Genomic DNA, 20,523 nt, shown 5'->3' with positions numbered 1-20,523 from the left:
ACAATAATGTTTGAAAGGGGAGGCAAACAAGAAAAATTAAATTTTAAGTCACACACTTGTGACGATACAGCTGGGCTTTTAAAACAGGTCAGCTGGAGGAAGACTCATAATACAAAAGTTTTTTTCTGTATACAAAGAATTTATAGCTAGTTTTCTTTTTAAATCAATATATTCCCTAACACTCTTTTTTAAAAATACATTTTTATTGATTTCAGAGAGGAAGGGAGAAGGAGAGACAGAAGATAGAAACATCAATGATGAGAGAGAATCATTGATCAGCTGTCTCCTGCACATCCCCTACTGGGGAGCAAGCCTGCAATCCAGGCATGTGCCCTGACCAGGAATCAAACTGTGACCTCCTGGTTCATAGGTCGACCCTCAGCCACTGAGCAACACCAGCTGGGCCCCTAACACTCTTAAAATGTATTTTATTTGATAAAGTTTCAAAAACAAACCTGTTTAAAGCATTGCAAGTAAAATATAGTATGACTTTCATTCCTCTCACTGCAAAAGCACAAAATCTTTTAACAAAGTACAGGGTGGGCAAAAGGAGGTTTATAGTTGTGAGTATGGGAAATACCAAGTTTATTCTTGTATTATTGTTTATTAATTCTTGTATTGTTTTCCATACGAACAACTGTCAACCTACTTTTGCCCAACCCTGTACGTAGAGCAGCCTCGTCACTATTCTCAGCTCTCAGAGACATACACAAGACTTGAACACATTCCAGGCATGGCCTTCAAGCCTGGACCACACCTGCTTCCAAGGCCCTGAGGCTAAAAATAACTCTGGGGCCTCAAAAATGGGACAGCAGCCAGGCCCAAGGGTAGCTGCAGAGCCCTTGCTCAGCTCCATTAACAGTTAGGCAGGGGCAACACAATTCTACAGTCGCAAAAACTCTACCACTGGCTTACCATCCTGGGCCTACTCAGTGTCTTTGCCCCTTGACACCAAAACTAATCCCAGGAACTTAGAAACAATGAGGTTTTATGGTGTATTGTTTTTAAAAAATAACTGGATCAGGACTCAGGCAACCTAGTTCCTAATTTCAGCTCCTCAACAAAGAGCTAAAAGGTCTATCGAGTCACTTGACATCCCTAAGCCTGTTTTTTCCTTACCTGTAGGAGGAATCCTGCAGTCACTTAACATCTAAGGATGGCTTCACCACGAATATGATATCACTGTCAGTGCATTTAGTAAGGGTGCCTAACAGGGTCAGAGTAACAGGGCAGATCTGATTATGAAGCAGTGAGTTGAGGAGTTAGAGTTTATACCCTACAGCACACAGATTAAAATGGGTGACTCCTGGCAATGTCTCCACAGCAGCCTGGCACCTGTTTCAGGTCATTTCTTTTGTGGAGCTTCCCAAGATTTGCCCTGAGTCTACGACTCCCACTTCTCCGCAGGAGCCTCCTCTGGAACTTGCTGTTCTATCAGGTGAGGAAAGAAAGAAAGGGAGGGAGGCCAGGGGCGAAAGCCTCATTGCTCACTCTAGGCTCCTGGCTGTGCTAATTTAAGTCACCGCATCTGTCCCCCTTCTGGGCCCTGGGGTTAATGATATCCGGAAGCTGCACCACAGGGCAAAGCAGGTGACAGGGCCAGGACCTGGGCATGAACAATTTCCCATGAGCAACTTCCCACTTTTGTCTAATCACAAGAATCACTCAGGAACTTGATAAACAAATGTGATAAAATGGAACAGTACTCAGCCATAAGAAAGGATGAAATACTGCCATTTGCATGAATCTTGAGTATCATGCCAAGTGAAAGGAAGTCGGACAGAAAAAGACAAGAACCACAGGATTTCACTCATATGGGGGATATATAACAGAAAGCAATAAATGAACAAACAAAACAAACTCACAGACACAGATAACAGTATGAAGGTTACCAGAGCGTAAACGGGATGGGAGGAGGGGGCTGAAGAGGGTAAAGAGTATCAAATATATGGCGACAGGAGACTAGATTTTGGGTGATGAGCACACAATGCAATATACAAATGATATGTTATATAATTGTACACTTGAAACTTATATAATGTAATTAACCAAATTAATTTTAAAATCTGTCCCATTCTCTATTGTTTTTACCTATTCTTTTTACTAGAATTTGACAAGGCATTTAATGTCCCACTTTTATATCTTAGTATTTTCATTAAATACCTTCTCATTTTAAAAGATTCAAATGAAAGGAACATGTAAAGAATAAAGATAATACAGCACTAGATAGATATATGAAGGAGATGGGGATTTATAATTTTAAATAGGATAACCAGGGAAAGCCCCATCAAGAAGTGATATTTGAGTAACAAACTCAAAGTGGTTAGGCAATAAGGCACTTACTCCAATCTGGGTTATTTCTGACACAGGGTAACACTCAATGCAAATTTCCTTCTGTTGAAAAAAAATATTTAATTTAAAAAAATTTAAGTGATAAAAATGATCATCTAGGCCCCACCCCTGGAGACTGATACTTGGATTCTGGAGTGTAGACTGTGACTGCATTTTTAAAACAAATGTCCCAGGAGGGTCTTAGGATCAGGCAAGTTTGAAAAACACATTTTTTTTCTCTCAGTGTTTACAATCGATCAGTCCTCAACAGCTACTGATTTGTCATTCTCTCTCACCTGGAGGAGAAAAGGTGCAAAAGCTTTATGTCTGAACTGAAAATAATGACAATGGTTATTGCCAATAAATGGGGAGAATGGGAGGTCAGCCAGAGAACAATTCAACTCTCATCGCTGAAGCAGGACTTCCATTTAGTCTAGTGCATGCCTTCTGGTAGGCTAATAATATCCCTTTTACAAAATGTTAGGGATTTGCCCAGAGTTACACAACTCGACAATGGTAGAAGAGAAACTAGAGCTCCTATGCTATAGAATAGTGTTTTCTGCAACCCTAAAGGGCTTAGCAAACATTCTGCAAATGTTAGTAGGCTTGTGAAAGGCACAGAAAGCAACAGATATCAAAAAGTGAGAAAAATGCACCCTTTTAAGCATCCGATGTGAGTGGCTGTGAAGAAGTGGCCTCACCTAAAGCCAGGCTGCCATGAAGCTACAGATAAACAGCCACGAGCGAAGTAGAGGACAAAATGCTGAGACAACAAGCCCTCACCGAACACTGATGAGAATAAGGAGCCCGGGAAGCAGAGGCTTGTTGGCTTCACTGGGTCACTGTGAGAACAGTGTGCAGGATAGTATTTTGTAAACTGTAACACTCACTAAACAGAAAATAGCTTGAGCCCTGGTCAGTATGGCTCAGTTGGTTGGGCATTGTCCCGTGCACTGAAAGGTTGCCGGTTCAATTCCCTGGTGGGGGCACACACTCAGGATTGCAGGCTCGATCCCTGCTGGGGGGCGTGCAGGAGGCAGCCATCGATGATTTGCCTTCAGATCGATGTTTCTCCCTCTCCCTCTTCCTTCCTCTCTCTCTAAAAATCAATTAAAAAAATAATTCCGTACAGGATTCATGGAGGAGTATGTTGTGGCTAATGCAGTGGTTCTGAACCTTGACTGCAAATTAAAATCACCTGGGGAACTCTTACTATCCTGATGTACTTCAGACCAATAAATTGGAATCTCTGGGGAGTGGGGCTCAGGCATCAGCATTTTTTAACAAACAGGTAAAGATGGATTCTTTACCTCCTCCCGAGGAAGGGTCACAATGGACCGGCCACTTGGAAGGCAAAGTTTAAGAGGAAGGAAAGGAAAAACTTGGCAACACACAATACTGTAATTCACCGGACCTGTATTTTGAGGTGTGTGTTTCATAAAAATCTGCTGGAAGTCTGGGGTTCTGAATACATGGTCACATAATAGACAAAATTCTCAGTGTCACAGTTTCTTTAATTCCAATAATAGTGAAGGCCCACAACAATCTGCTTATGACACCCAACAAAAGACCTCAGGGTACGGTGGGGGCACAGAACTTCATTCCAGCACAATAAAGCAGTTTATGGTTGAAAGAATCCAGTTTCTAATCTTTCTTCACTATTATTAAGATGTAGATGTAATCAGAAAAGACCTTTAAAGGTTGGCAGAAGACAAGATGGAGCCCAGTGCTCACCTGAGTATGGGTGCAAGTTAAACATCTCCACCCAGGAATTTCCCATTACTAAGGGCAAATCACCAGCACAAGGGCAGACAATCTTTTGTAATCCCTCCTTCTAATCTAGTCCTGTAAAAGTTCATTTAATAAACTGCTGATGGAAACCAAGATTTGGGCTCCCAGCCAAACATTCTATATTACATTTAATAAAGGACACCCTCACCCTTCTCAAGGTTGTACCTTTTTTTTTTTAAGATGGCACTCAACCAGAGCCAGGAGATTTTATTCATAGTATACCTTATTAACACACAACAAAAGAAACAATAGACTAGAAAAGGCTCATCTGGAGTTCTCCCCTGAACTGTGGGTCTAACTTGTGGCTTATTCATTTATACAACAGTTTTTGAACATCTATTCTGTTTTGTAAGCCTTTTTGCTCAGACATTTGCAATAAAGTGGACCAATTTTAATAAAGGTTCCTCTTTTTGGAAATGACAAAAAGGCTCAGTATCTAAGTGCTCCAAGAGTGGGAAAAGTAAAGAATTTCTAGTGGTGATGTCTGGAAGTCAACAAGGAAGAAGTAAGAAATCTCACCAGCATATATTTACTCTGAATGCTCTGCTACCCTAAATCCTTAGGGTGCAGCTACACAATCTCGTTGTATTCACAAGTAACCTCTGGCCAAGGGAAGTTTGGAAGGAGTGGGGACATCACTAGCCAGCAAACTCTTCTACAGGTTCTGAAGGCAACTTTTCAGCTGGTCCCTGGACGCTGGCTGCTTCCTGCAGGAAACAGCACAGATTCATCTGCAGGTGGCAGGTAGGTTGCTGATTCTCCCTGTGGCACTGATTTCGCAGAGGAAGAAGCACAGAGAGGAAAAGACAGTTCATCTTCCTTGAGACCCCAGGTACATAGTCTCCTCCCCCAAAACAAACACAAACAGAAGGAAGAGGATAAAAGGGAGGCATGGGCTTTACAACTCTGGCAGTTATCTGACAAAACTACACTGACATTATTTCTGCCCAATAGCATGGCCCACAGGTGTAAACAGGAAAAACAAAACGAGGAACCTTTATTTAAATTGGTCCATTTTATTGCAAGGCCCAGCAAGGTAGGTAAAACATATGAGCTCTCAGGAGCTGGACCATCAATAATAGTTGTAAACAGAAGTTAGGTGCCTAGACTCATGCTTTTTAGTCTACAGACCACTTAGGGTGACAAAACTGCCTGCTCCCCATCTTCCTAACAATTGCTTCTCTGACTACTAATGATCCACTACAAATCCAAGAGGAAGCAATGGCCAAGAAAGCTCTGCAGACTGCTGCAGTGAGATATAGTGAGACTGAATTTAGACACAAGAGTATTTATTGAAATCACGGGCACACAAACACTTGAATAGGAATTTTGTAGCAGCATTATTTATAATGGCCCAAAAGTCCATCAACTGATGAATGGTTATGAAAAATGTGGTAGAGATCCATAAAATGAAATATTATTCAGCCATTAAAAGAAATGAATATTGGTAAGTGCTACAACATCCCTAAACTTTGAAAACTAAGTGAAGGAAGCCATACACAAAAGGCCACACAGTATATGGATTCGTATATATGAAATACCCAGAAAAGGCAAATCTACAAATCTACAGAGACAGAACGTAGATTAGCGGTTGCCAGAGGCTGTGGAGGAGGTGGGGGGTGGTTGGGGAGTGACTGCTAATGTTTACAGGGTTTGCTTTGGAAATGATAAAAATGTTCTAGAGTTAGTGGGGATAACTGCACAGCTCTGTGAATATACTAAAAATTACTTACTAGTATACTTTAAAATAGCTGTGAATTATATCTCAATTTCTTTAAAAGGGTAAATTTTATGGAATGTGAATTATATGCCATAAAGTTGTTATTAAAAAATACAGAGAGAAAAGCCAACAAAAACAAACAAACAAAAACCTCATAGACACAGACAACAGTATGGTGATTACCAGAGGGAAAGGGGGATGGGGGAGGCAGAAGAGGGTATATGGGGGATAAATGGTGAAAGAAGAAGACTTGGCTTAGGATGGTGAACACATAATATAATATACAGATGATATATTATATATTATAGGATTGTACACCTGAAACCTGTATAATTTTATTAACCAATGTCACCCCAATAAATTCAATAAAAAAGAAAAACAAAGTACCAATTTACAATTCCACCATCTACATCCTTGCTAACACTTGATATTTTCAAGGTGTTCTTGTTTTTTTATTGCATTTGTTTGTTTTAAAATACTAGCTTTTCTGGTCCATGTGTACTGGTAATTCACTATGGTTTTATTTGATGTCTAATACATGGAGCACCTCTAGAAGCCTTTTTAAACCATCCACATTTAGATCTACAATACACCTGGAATTTTTCCCCCCACTGATTTTAGAGAGAGGAAGGGGGAGAGAGGGAAGGAGGAAGGAAGAAAAAGAGGGAGGGAGAGAAAGAGAGAGGTGAGAGAGAGAAACACTGGTCAGTTGCCTTCCACACGCACCCCAACTAGGGATCAAATGGAGGACACCTGGGTATGTGATATGCCCTGACTGGGAATCAAACCTGCCAACTTTTAGTGTATGGGACAACATTCCAACCAACTGAGCCACACCAGCCACTGCTCTCCTGGAATTTTTTTTGTGTATGATGTGAGGTAAGGCCAAAATTAGGGTGTTTTTTTTAAATATAGATAGGCAATTGATTTAGGATCATTTATTAAAGATTTTTCTTTCCCCATTGCTGTATAAAGCCATCTTGTGTGTGTATGTATTTATATATTCATATAAATGTATATACTTAGATTTATTTATGTATTTATATATTTATGTGTCTGTTTCTGGCCTCCATTCTATTCCATTGATCTATTTATTCTATACTGCATATCCAAAAGTGTAAGTCCTGCAATTTTGTTTTTTGTCAATATTATTACCTTGGATATTCTTGTCATTAGTATTGCCATATAAATTTTGGAATCAGTTCCTATCATGGTTTTGGACATCTTTCATTAGATTTAGTCATAGGTGTTAATATTATTAATTTCATTTTTTGGTTATTACTGTTATACAGAAATACAGATTTCTTAAATATTTACCTGGTATCTAAAAATAATACTAAACTTACTTTTTAAAAAGTATTATTTTTAATTTACATAAAGTAAAATTCATAGTTTCTTAATGTGAAGTGCTCCCCCACGCCAAAAAATTCCCTCATGCCATTGCTTTGTAATCAAGACTTCTCCCCACCCTCAAACCCTGGCAAGCATTGACCTGTTCTCCATACCCATAGTTTGCCTTTTTAGAATATGACTTAAATTGAATCATTTAGTGCACAACCTTTTGAGAGTGGCTTCTTTCACTCAACATAATGCCTTTAGGATTCATCCATGTTGTTGCATACATCAATAGTTTATGGGGATGTACCAGAGTTTGCATATTTACCACTGTAGGAAATTTGGGTTCTTTCTAGTTTTTGGTGATTATGTATAACGCTGCATAAACATTCGAGTACAGGTTTGTGTGTGAACAAAGATTTCCACTTTTTTTAAGTAAGTAGGACTGATGAGTCACGTGTGAGTGTACATTTATCTTTATGAGAAACTGCCAAACTGTTTTCCAAAGTAGTTGTACCATTTTGCACTCCCACCAGCAACATATGAAAGTTCCATCGGCTCTGCATCATCACCAGATATTGGCATCATCTTTAGGAAGTCCCTAGATTTGTTCATTAGGAGCTATTTATCATAAACAGATATTAGATTTTAACAAATGTTTAATCAGAATCCACTTTGATAGTCATATGGTTTTTCTACTTTTTTACAATGAATTATATTAAATGCTTTTTTAATACTAACAAAACATTTTATAGATATATGCTCTATTTAATCAGAAAAATTTATTTACTTATTATTACACAAATTATAATCAAATCTTAAGTTACTCTAATATATATATATCCCTAATGTGCAAATAGACCAAACAGGGGACAACTGAACAACCGGTCACTATGACGTGCACTGACCACCAGGGGGCGTGTACGGAACATGGCGGGCATCAGCCGTGGTGGGATGGTGAAGCAGGTGAGCAGGGGCACCAGACCAAGGGGTGGTGCCAGTCGCTGTCATCGGGGCAAGCCTCTGGTGGTTACTGAAAATTCTTTGCTCCGACACACCGCAATCCCACCCAGCGCTTGCACCTGCTGCCGGTGCCGGCCCCACTCACACCCACTGCCAGTGCTGGAGCTGCCGCTCACACCCATTGCCGGCGCCATCAGTAGGTGCAAGTGGCTGCCAGCCCCGATCGCCCCTCAGGATTTCTCCCCATCCCCCTGCTCCTGAGGGGCAACTGGGGCCGGCAGCTGCCTCTTGCACCTGCTGTTGACAATGGCCCCGCTCACACCCGCTGCTGGCACCAGCCCCAATCTCTCTGCGCCGTCAGCGGGTGCGAGTGGCGGGAGAGGGGCTGCTGGCAAACAGGGGACCAGGAGCCATAGCAGGAGGGCATGGGAGGGGGCGCAGAAGATGGGCCGAGACCTGCCCCTGTGCCCACTGCAGCCTCGCAGCCCACAGTTCCTTTCAGAGTGCACGAATTCATGCACTGGGCCCCTAGTAGTAGATAAGAAGGTACATGGATAAATGAAGCCTAATGACACTCTAAAAGCTACCATCTAGCCAGAATTCTATGACCAGTGCAGTCACATTTCCTAACAAATATTTCTCTACCAAATACAAAGCAGATCAGAGAAATGGTGAGCAAATCACAGTCCTAGAGCCATATATACCATTCTAATGTTTAATATGTGGATTCTGAAGCATCCACAAGGAGAAAGAACTTCTATTACAAATGATATTGATGTTGTAATCACAGAACATTATATATCTTTAGAAACCACAAATGAAATGAGAGTATTGAAATAAGTTATATTTCCCATTCAACATAAATAAATGGATAAATAATGAAAACATGATTTCTTTATATATTATAAATTTCTGAAATGCTACCATTTGGAAGGGAATCCTTATACCCTTTGAGAACGCGACATGAAAGAATACTGGCATGTAGTTATCAACCACATGTAGTTTATCTTTCCACTTTACCACGTTCTGGTGGCTGTGTTTTTTTCCACAATTAAATTACAAACTACAAGGATGATGATGAGGAGCCTGCTTAGGGCCTGGATAATCTTTCGCATTGAAATGATCATAATATCACCAAATGCATTTGAATCCTTGACTTGACTGTAAAATCTGGGTTAAGAAGATTCTAAACATCATGGCAACGTCCCACAATGTAGCTCCCTAAGGTAGCCTTAGTCCCCTGTGTTACCTCCCCTGTTCACACACCCAACTGCATTTAGTATTTTGGCAAAAGTATTTAGTATTTGGTAATGTTCCCTCAAGACCTGGCAACAGACCTGAAAGCAATATAGATGTCACAGACAGCCAAGCACAAAGACAATACTAGACTAGACATATTGGGTTCTGTTACAAGAACTACCAATAACTCAATTTCTGAGTCACCATGCATATTCCTCACCCACTCCTATTTGGTTTACCGATTTTGATTTGTTTACCTTATTACCTCATAGAGTTAGCACTAGAGCGTTCTAAGTTACAACACCATGTGACGATAACATAAAACTCCATATAAACTAGGACAAGCTCCCTAAAGATTGGTTACCTGTCAAACAGGATCTGTAAGATGCAAAAAAAAACACATTAAAATATCAAATACATGAAACCTAAAAGTAATTCTAAGCATATCATAGCAGAGTCCACAGTATCCTTCAACCTCAACCACCATAAGCACATTACTTCTTTCCTTTCATTACTACAATACATATCATCATGAAAACCATGGACAAAAATTGGGTAATATTTCTTCTTTTATGTCAATTACAATTATTGTGAATTATTATTATTATTTTTAATCCTCACCTGAGGATATCTTATTCTATTGACTTAAGAGAGAGAGGAAGGGAGACAGAGAGAAAAATATCGCAGTGAGAGAGAAACATCCCCGTTGCCTCCCATAAGTGCCCTAATCATGGACTGAATCCACAAACTGGGTATGTGCCCTGACCAGGAATCAAACTCACCACCTTTTGGTATACAGGATCACGCTTCTACCAACTGAGCCACCTGGCCAGGGCGACATTCAATATTATTTTATATTAGTGTCAAATATATAGCATAGTGATTAGACATTTATATAAAGTAATTCCCCTCTCCCATAAGTCTAGTACCCATCTGTCACCACACATACTTATTACAATATTATTTACTATATTCCCTATATTGTGCTTTATATTCTTGGAACTATTTTGTAACTACCAATTTGTATTTCTCAATCCCTTCACCTTTTTCACCCAGCCCCCCACGCCACCTTCCTCCTATCTGGCAACCATCAGTTTGTTCTCTGTATCTATGAGTCTGTTTCAGGATAATATTTATTTAAAGCTGGTATTTAACACAAAAATATAGCTGGTTTTACAGAAATAAAAGTACACTGAATTTGAGCTGGTGTTCTGTTTGCCCTACATATTTAAAACAACAATCACACTATCCAAAGCACTTTGACTTTTATTCCTCATGACTCTAAGTAGGTTAAAAAAAAAACCTGCTATATATCTTCAGGGCAAAGTACAAGCTCTATTACTCCATGACAGACCTAGTGAAGGACTTGTGTATAGCAACAGTTAAAGAATTAACCTTTCAGCCCAGGATTTGAAGGCGATACTAAGAGAAAAATGAATAAGATTGAAAGGTCCATCAGAGCTTTGGTGGAGTGCTTCTTACTAGCCATAAAAAGATTTCTCAGCCTGCAGGCCAGATATAACCAAAATTCCAAAGAAATTTTAGATGCTAGAGATTAGAGGGTAAAAGGTAATACTCCCAAAACTCAACATTTTGAGCTACAAGATACCTCAATTATCATCTTGTCCACCCCCCTAGTTTTGTAGGTAATGAGGAGGAGAGGCAGAGGAGACTGAATATGAGGCCTCAAATTCTCTTTGGAGTACAAAATCCTCAATTAAGCAAGTTGAACTGGTAAGGACGAGATGGGAGAGGCTACTCTCCAGCCAGTAGATCCATTTACTCCATTTTTTATCCCTGCACTATATCACACCTGATCAGTGACTATTTCTAACTTGCTATTCATATTATAAAAAGAAAATGGCATCTTACAACTCAATAACAAAAAATCAAATAACCCAATTGAAAAATGGGCAAAGGGCTTAAATACTTCTCCAAAGATGATATACAAATGGACAAGTATATGAAAATATGCTGATCATCACTAATCATCAGAGAAAGGCAAATCAAAACCACAATGAGGTATCACCTCATACCTGTTAGAATGGCTATTATTAAAAACACACAAACAGCCCTAGCCAGGTGGCTCACTTCGTTGGAGTGTCATCCCATACACCAAAAGGTCGTGGGTTCCATTGCTGGTCAGGGCACATACCTAAGTTGCGGGTTTGATCCCTAGTCAGTGCATGTACGTGAGGCAACCAACAGATGTTTCTCTCTCCCCCTTTTTTTTCTCTCTCTTTCTCCTTCTTCTCTAAAATCAATTAAAGCATATCCTTGGGCGAGGATTACAAAACAAACAAACAAACAAAACACAGCCTAAAAACTAGCAAATGTTGGCAAAGATGTGGGGAAATTGGAACTTTTGTACACTGTTGGTGGGAATATAAAATGGTACAACTACTATACAAAACAGTATTGCAGTTCATAAAAAATTAAAAATAGAACTATGATCATATTAAAAATATGATCCAGCTATTCCACTTCTGGGTGTATACCCAAAAGAATTGAAAGCAGGGTCTCCAAAAGATATCTGCATACCTGTGTTCATATATTCACAATAGTCAAATGTCCATCAACAGATGAATAAACAAAATGTGATTATATATAGAAAAATACACTATTATTCAGCTTGAAAAGGACAGAACTCCTGTCACATGAAACGACATGGATGAACCCCGAGGACATTAGAGTAAGTAAAATAGATCACAAAAAGATACTTGCGGAATTTCACTTACATAAGGTATCTAAAACAGTCAAACTCATAGAAACAGAATGTAGAATGGTGGTTAATGGGTTGGGGGGAGGGAGAAAAGGGGATTTGTTGTTTAACGCATACAGAGCTTCAGATATGCAAGATGAAAAAGTTCGAAAAATCTGCTTAACAACAATGTGAGTACAGTTAACACTAGTGAACTGTACACATAAAAACGATTCAAATGGTAAAATTTACATTATTGGTTTTTACCACAGTACAATTTTTTTAAAATTAAAGAAAGAAAACGGCAATAGGTCTCTTACTTGTTCTTCCTGTGTCCCTCCTAACCTTTCATCCTCTTTAAAGAGTGCTCCAGGACACAGTCTTCCTGCTCCCAAACTACCCTGTAGAAGCAGCCAGCTAGCACACTGCTCTTAGAGTAAGCAATAAAGGTCTGTCATCACCGGAGAGAAGGTGAAATGTCCAGAAGAGGACTTTATCCCTCAGCCTAGGAGGGTGGAGACTGGTGCGTTGGACCTCCAGTTGAAGAACCTCAAGGGTAAAGAATAAGGAGTCTTTTATGGCAATTTGTTTAAACCAGTAAAGAGATGTTGGCAGCAATAAGCTCCTGATGACGAAGGTGGCACGCTTTAGTTCTTTGCATCCCTTCTAATACCTCACTCTTAGAGAAGTCCCTCAGTAAATACTTGCTTACGGTGATTACAATGACATGCTGGTAACCAGCTGCAAAAAGAAGGAATTTTTGGTCCAGGAAAAAAGCTTACTAGACACAGAACCAAAGTGCTTATTTTAATGACTGAATCAAGATCATTTCTATAATAAAAATCTCTACTAATTTCAAATAACTTTTATTGAAAACTTGTGTAAAACTTTTTTCCTGCCAAATGGATATTATCCTGCCTAACACTTGGTACTTGGAAATCTCTGCCCCACCCCACCCCTGCCCCATAGTGTATCTTGTTAAACTCATATTACATTAATTGCATTCTATAATGAGATAGCCACCGGCAGCATCTAAGATCCTGCCACTCAGTTCATTCATTTGCCAGAAAAAAAAACACTTGAGTCTGTCTTTTAGTTGGGACTATAGACAAGAGAAGAAGGGGTTTTCCACTGTACATAATTTTTATTGTTGGTTATAAAACAAAAGCTATAAAATCAAGCTTCCTGAATATTTACATTAACAAGGCTCTTAGTCATTCACATAATGAAAAATGAAAACGATTGTTTTAGTTACATACTTAAAAGGGTTCAGTAGAAGGAAAGTTTTTAACTGATATTTGGATATTCTTTGGTAATGAAATTAGACACTGCCCTAAGGTGTTTAAAACAGCTGTTAAATCCATATACATACATGCATTTTATTCTTAAAAATGCACCCCAAATTGGGGGGCAGATACATTCTGGCCCTTTAAGAAGTGCCACGGTTAATAATGTTTATCTCCAGGATCTCCCAATACTGTAAACCACAAATAAAATGCAGTGTGATCCTTCCATAAGATTGTTGAATAGAAAGGTAACACTGTTTAGGTTAATGTTTTAACAACCTTCTTTAAAAGCTTTGTAATTTGTTAAAGTGGGAATATGATTTTCAACTCACTGTATATCTAAATTCATGTAATCTTGACAGAATTCTATGAGGAACCAGACCATTGCTTTCTTTGTAGCACAAGGAGAATCCCATTTTAAGGTTCTGCCTCATTCAAGTAAAGTTTAGTTGCTACAGTGCATGAAAGGAATCATTTTCCTTTAGTTGTCCTTTAATTTTATCTAGGGCAAATATGCACTGTGAACACTGTTAACAAATAAGAGCAAATGCCAAAAGGGATGTTCTGCCAGGCTTTTAACAATAGTGCTTAAAATGCCTCCTCTGTTGGGACAGGGGGCATTTTCTCAGAACACTGTATTAAGGGGTATTTTGATTATACACACATATGTACATGATCCCATATCAAAATAAAAATAAAAATGCAATTCGTTTTCCACTTTCAGTGAAAATTTGGGACAGAATATGAGCAACTGCCAAAAAGCCAAAACCTAATTCTATTTTAAACCTTCTATACCATCAAGCTCTTTATTAAAGATACTACTCAGCTATCAAGGTGACTAAGAAACTAGTCCTTAGTTCATCCTGGCTTGATGCCTGTGTTGGTGGCCAGAGCCATTTCATGCCTGGGGCACTAAAATAAATTAATTAAAAAATTAAAAATAGCTCAGCTGGCGTGGCTCAGTTGCTGAGCATCGACCTATGAACAGGAGTCTTGATTCCAGGTCAGGGCACATGCCTGGGTTGCAAGCTCAGTCCCCAGTGGGGTGTGCAGGAGGCAGCCAATCAATGATTCTCTCTCATCATTTATGTTTCTCTCTTTCTTTCTCTCTCTCTCTCCTTTCCAGTCTGAAACCAATAAAAATATATTTTTTAAATTAAAAATGAAAAAGATAAAAATATGAATGAAAAACACCATATATTTTCATATCCTCTCTCTAATCCTGTCCAATTTTTTAATTTAAAAAAAGATAACATAAAATGGCCAAAAGGCAGGGGAAAAAGAAGAGACAAGAGTTTTAGAACTGGAAGTTACCTCAGAGATGATCTAATACAATATTCTTATTTCACAGTTGAGAAAACTGAGTGAGACCTAACTGTCTCTAAATTAGCTCTGCAACTAATTGGGACACAGGTCTGTATAACCTCCCACCGAAACAAGAAAGAAAACGGATAGGGCCTTGTTTGGGGGGACACTTAAAACAGTCCCCAGGCTAAAGAAAAGTTGTTTTAGCAAATTACTTAACAGTGTTTGTGCTTCCCTGTCTGCATATCTGTGACACACACTTAGCCAGCACCCATCTAACTTCCCTTCTAACTCGCTAACCGAATCCGATTTTCCTGGGATACAAGCGACGTAAGCGCAGGAAATGATCCATGACGCGCGTTACACCAACGAGGGTCACCCCATTCCCCTTAGCCATACACTCACTTCCCTGGCCTTTCCTGTGGGTGGGGGCAGTCTTGTGAAACAGTTCAAGCAAATGACACTAAAGAAAAAACTGAATGGACGCTTCTGAGAAAGATCTTGTTCTCTGTTAGGGAAGCACAGGAGGAAGGATTGCTTGACCGGTCTGTCCCCTTCCTCCTCCTGGCCGTGAGAAGGGATGTGATACCTCAGGCGGAGGCAGCCAGTTTGTGAGCTGGTGGCAGCAAGTGGACACACGAAGGATGACAGAATCAAAGCCTGCAGGGACCGCGGGGACACTGCTGAGCAGCCGGACCAACCGTGAGACAACCTACCCCTCAACTTCTCTGAACGCGTAAACAACTCATGGTTTAATCCTCTGTTGGCTTTCTGCTAATTACAGGTGAAAACAGTCCTGAATTAAAAAAAAAAAATCTGTGGCATGCTATGACTGTCTATAGCAGGGGTCCTCAAACTACGGCCCGCGAGCCACATGCAAATACAAATATTGTATTTGTTCCCGTTTTGGTTTTTTACTTCAAAATAAGATATGTGCAGTGTGCATAGTAATTTGTTCATAGTTGTTTTTTTTTAAACTATAGTCCGGCCCTCCAATGGTCTGAGGGACAGTGAACTGGCCCCCTGTTTAAAAAGTTTGAGGACCCCTGGTCTATAGTCCTGTTCTGCCCAATCTCATTCCCACTACACACACACACTGTTTATACTTGCATGCAACTAAAAAGTGACAAGACTGTATTCTGCACAGTTAACAGAGACCAGTTTAAATACTTAATTGTGAGTACCTTAACTGCATAAACCTAGTAACATAAATGTCATCAATAAAGAAAACATTAGGGAAAAACACCATTTAGAATCATGTTTGTTTTTGATTACTGGCTTTGATCATTCTTTCTGGCATCTCAAATCCTTTATGGAATTAAGTACCACATAAATAACAAAACTGATAAATGATATCTTTTTTAACTAAACTCTTTAATCATAACTGTCTGTTAGTAAAAAATAAGTGTTAAAATTTCATTCTGGAATTTACAGCCACAAACGTGGCCCAGTCAGTATTTTCACATATTGATGCTTATAACCAAAGCTTAGAGATCGACCCGCACTACACCAAACTCATGGCACTGCTGTCTTCTCCCACTGGTTATAGTAACAAGTTGAATATTGGCAAGACATTAAAAGTCAGGCTATCCAGTACCATTTTTTATTTCTTTATTTTTAATTAATATTTTTAATTTTATTTTTTCCATTACCATTTTCCAGTACCATTATTTAAATAGTTATTTGAACCATATTGTGATGGAAATCTTTCAAATAATGTTCATCTCCATGACTCCTGTCACACCCATCTTTGAACTTCCCCAGACCCCATTCTTCTGGTATCCAGCACCTGGGAGAGCCCAGCTCACCCCTCTTCCTCTCTGCCCTCAATGCTTCTCTCCACTCTGTCCACAGCCCCGTTCTGCCTAGAGCTGCTCCCATGAAGACTGCCGTCTACTCCATTTCCCCCTCTTTCACAATTTCTTCTTTCTAACCTCACGTGTCTTGTCATCCCTCAGCTTCCTCAGAGAAAAAAGGTCAACAGCTTCCCCAGTTGGAAGGAACGAACAACTGCCATGAGAATCCCTGCTTCTCTCAAGTATGTCAGCATCGCTCCCCTGCTGTCACTCAAAGCAAAAATGGCTGTGTAGTCCTGATGTAAACGAGTATGAACACTGTATTTTGTACATATATGTGGGCTCAGTGCTTTTATCGTTTAAAAACACAGGGAGAGAAAATACTCGTTTTTTGTTAAGTTGTAGTAGAGTGCTTTTACCAACTCTTCCCGTGTATATATTTTATCCCACCACTCACTCATGCTGTATGACCTTCCACCCAATATGGACTCTGGGTCACCTACACACTAGCATATTCCCGTCTTCCTTGATAATTAACCAGTTAAAATTGAAACATTACTTTACTGATACAGGTGTCTGTATTAGGCTGCTCTAAAAATATATTAGGACACTGCAATAGTTCATATCATCATTTTCAAAGTGTGATCGAGAGACACCTGGTAAGAGGTCCTTGAGGCCATTTTAGGGAATCCATAAGGTAAAAATTAGTTTTAGTAATACAAAGACGATACTTGCCCTTTTTCACTCTCAGTATCTCATGAGGGTACAACAATGAATCCAGAGGATACATGATGATAATGTATCACTCTGGCAGCTAATAAAACATATGCTTGTATATATATTCTTCTGTTTCTTAGAATTTTCTAAGGTAGCAAATTTAAAGTATAAGTATGCATTTTTAAAAGAAATTAACTCAGTGTGTTCTCAGTGCTTCTATTTCCTAGGCACAGCAATCTTTGACAATATCTGCTATATATAACTTCATTACTCATTATCATCAAATGAATCCATCGAGTTTAAAGGAAAAGAAAAGGGTGCAGGTCCGATTCCTGTGAGGGCACATAACTAGGATGCAGGTTTGATCCCCCGCCGTGGCACATAAAGGAAGGCAACAGATCAATGTTTCTCTCTCTACAATCAATAAGCATGTCCTCAGGTGAGGATTAAAAAAAAAAAGAAGAAAGAAAAAGAAACTGAATATTTTAATAATTGACATGATGAGCTCTTTAAAAGCAAAAGACTGTTTTCAAATTAGAAATGAAAAAGCCACTGAAGCATCATACAAGGTAAATTATCCGACTGCACTGGAGCCACACAATAGCTGAGAAACTAATAAAGCTTTGTATGACTGACACTGCTGAATGTCTGCTGGATGAAAAATCAGTAAAAGAAATCATGGCAATGCCACTTATCATTGATGCAGTATCTCATCAAATTAAATACTTTACTGCTAACTGCCTTAAGGATAGTACTTTTGCTTTATAAATGGACAAAGCCATAGATGTGGGGGAACTTACAGTTTTGTTTTTATTATGCCAGTATCCAAGCCAACTAACCATCAAAGAAGGTCTTCCTTTATGTGAATGCTTGGCAACAAATACCAGTGCTGCTGAATTACTCAAAGTATTAAATAACTTTCTGAATCTCATGATTTATCCTGAAACAACATGTTGATATCTGCTCTAATGGTACAAAAGCAATGGTGGACAAAATGCAGGCACTTTCATAAATCAAAGCAGGGATAACAAAACTGTACCAGTAATAATCATATTTCCCACTGTCTATCAACCATTTTTTAAAAACCAGGTCATCTTAACAATGTTTTTGATAAAGTAAAAGTGATAAATTTTACTAAATCTTAATCTTGAGAACTTGGTCTTTTTAACATTCTGTGTGATGTAATGGGAGGTACAGACAAAAATCACTTCTGCTACATACCTAATACAATAGCTGTCTTAAGGAAACGTATGTATGCAAATTGAGTTGTGAACTAAACTACACACTTTTTTCATAGAATACTATTTTTGCTTAAGAGAATGATTGGAAGACACATTATAGTTTATTCAGACTCAGGTATTTGGCAAACATTTTTCTCTAAAATGAATAAAGTGAGCCTGACACTTCAAAGAAAAACTGACGATATCTGTTGCCAATGATAGAATTTGAGCTTTTGAGAAAAAGAATGGAATTTTGGAAAACTTGAACTCAACACAAAACTCTTGACTGCTTCGCAATTCTTAAAGACTTTTTTTTACTAAATTAATGGTCATATTAATGAATGTAATTTGTTAAATATTGTATAAGCAAATAAGTCGGCATTTGAAAGATCTGCACAACTCAGTAAACGATTCTTTTTTCAAATGACCAATGTCTAATGTTATAGAGTCACATACACATCAAAGATTCAATACATTTTTAATGTTACAGAGCACAGAAATTTCACTAATATAGTTTCAAAGTTAACATTGCAACGAATCTTTAAGAATCTATCACAATTACATGAAAGGGCACTGAAATACTCCATGCACCCTTTTTCAACTATGTATCTGTGTATAGCTGGGTTTTCTTTATATACTTCAAACAAACAACATATACAGCAGACGGAATATAAAAGCAGGATTGAAAATCCGTGTCTTCTATTAAGCAGTGCATTAAAGTTAGTGGCAAAATGTTTGGCAATGTCACACTTCTCATTGTATTTTTTGTTTTGAAATACTTTCTTCATAAAAGTATATTATTTATGTTAACCTTTAATGAATGTATTATTTTTAAACCAACACTTTAAACATTTCTCAGTGTGTTATATATTGATAGACATAGTCCACATAAAGAAACATCTTTGGGGTCCCCAATAATTTTTAAGAGCACCAAAATGTTTGAAAACTGCTGGTTAAAGAAGAGCATTTGTAAATGTCCTGTATAATAAGGAGGTAATATGCAAATTGACCATCATGCCCTCACAAGATGGCTGCCTATGACCAGGCTGGCAAGGGGATTAGTGAGGGATGACCAAACAACTGAACAAGCAGGCTGCGTGGGGCAACCAGGCCGGCAATTGGGTTAGTGAGGGATGACCAAAAAACTGAACAGCAGGCTGCGTGGGGCGACCAGGCCAGCAGGGGGGCCATGGGGGACAACCAGGCTGGCAGAGGGGGGCAGTTAGGGGTGACCAGGCTGGCAGCAGGGGCAATAAGAGGCAACCAGGCTGGCAGGGGGGGCAGTTAGGGGTGACCAGGTTGGTGGGGGGGAGGGGTGCAGTTGGGGGCAACCAGGCCGGTGGGGAGGGAAGTTGGGGGTGATCAGGCTGGCAGGGGGGGGTGCAGTTGGGGGCAACCAGGCCATTGCGGGGGCCGTTGGGGGTGATTAGGCTGGCAGGGGGGGCAGTTGGGGGCAACCAGGCCAGGAGGGGGGGTGCAGTTAGGGGTGACCAGGCCAGCAGGGAGGGCAGTAAGGGGTGATCAGGCCGGTGCAGGGGGGCAGTTGGGAGCGACCAGGCTGGCAGGTGGGGGCAGTTAGGGGTGACCAGGCAGGCAGGCAGGTAAGCGATTAGGAGCCAGCGATCCAGGATTGTGAGAGGGATGTCCGACTGCCGACATCCCCTGAGGGGTCCCAGATTGGAGAGGGTGCAGGCCAGGCTGAGGAGACCCCTCCCCCCATGCACAAATTTCATGCACCAGGCCTCTAGTGTATATATACAAGAATAGGTACCTGAAATGAATCAGATGACTTTGGCTCCAGTTCTAGCAGTTCTTACTTGCTTTGAGATTTGAATAAATCACTTAGTCTAAGATCTTAGTTTCCTCATCTATAAATGGATAAAAGACAAAATATGAAAAAGCAATTAATAACCTACAGGTATATATTACAAGGTCACAAAGTTAAAAGTTTTAAAGTTTTTCTGACCATATTTTTATAAAATTCTCCCTTAAAATTATTACTAAAAGCATAACATAGAAAATGCAAAGTGGAGATTTTTGATTAACCAATTAGCTCAAATGTCCAACTACATAATTTTATCATATTAGAGTTCTTCCCCTAGTTATAATTGGTAATGTA

The 20,523-nt window shown here is 39.4% G+C and overlaps 1 protein-coding gene across 1 annotated transcript in view; it reads right to left on the bottom strand.

The window, feature by feature from the left end:
- Positions 1 to 20,523, bottom strand: part of DUSP16 (dual specificity phosphatase 16) — a 78,859-nt gene that overhangs the window by 50,913 nt on the left and 7,423 nt on the right. The window contains exon 2 of the mRNA XM_081084470.1: positions 20,176 to 20,272. The gene's annotated coding sequence lies outside the window, so the exon portion shown is untranslated. The remainder of the gene's footprint in view (positions 1 to 20,175; positions 20,273 to 20,523) is intronic.

Source organism: Myotis nattereri (genome assembly GCF_964212035.1).
Source record: "Myotis nattereri genome assembly, chromosome: 2".
In the NCBI taxonomy this organism is placed as follows: Eukaryota; Metazoa; Chordata; class Mammalia; order Chiroptera; family Vespertilionidae; genus Myotis; species Myotis nattereri.
The sequence above is the reverse complement of the archived record's forward strand: the minus strand, read 5'-3'. Positions and strand labels throughout refer to the sequence as shown.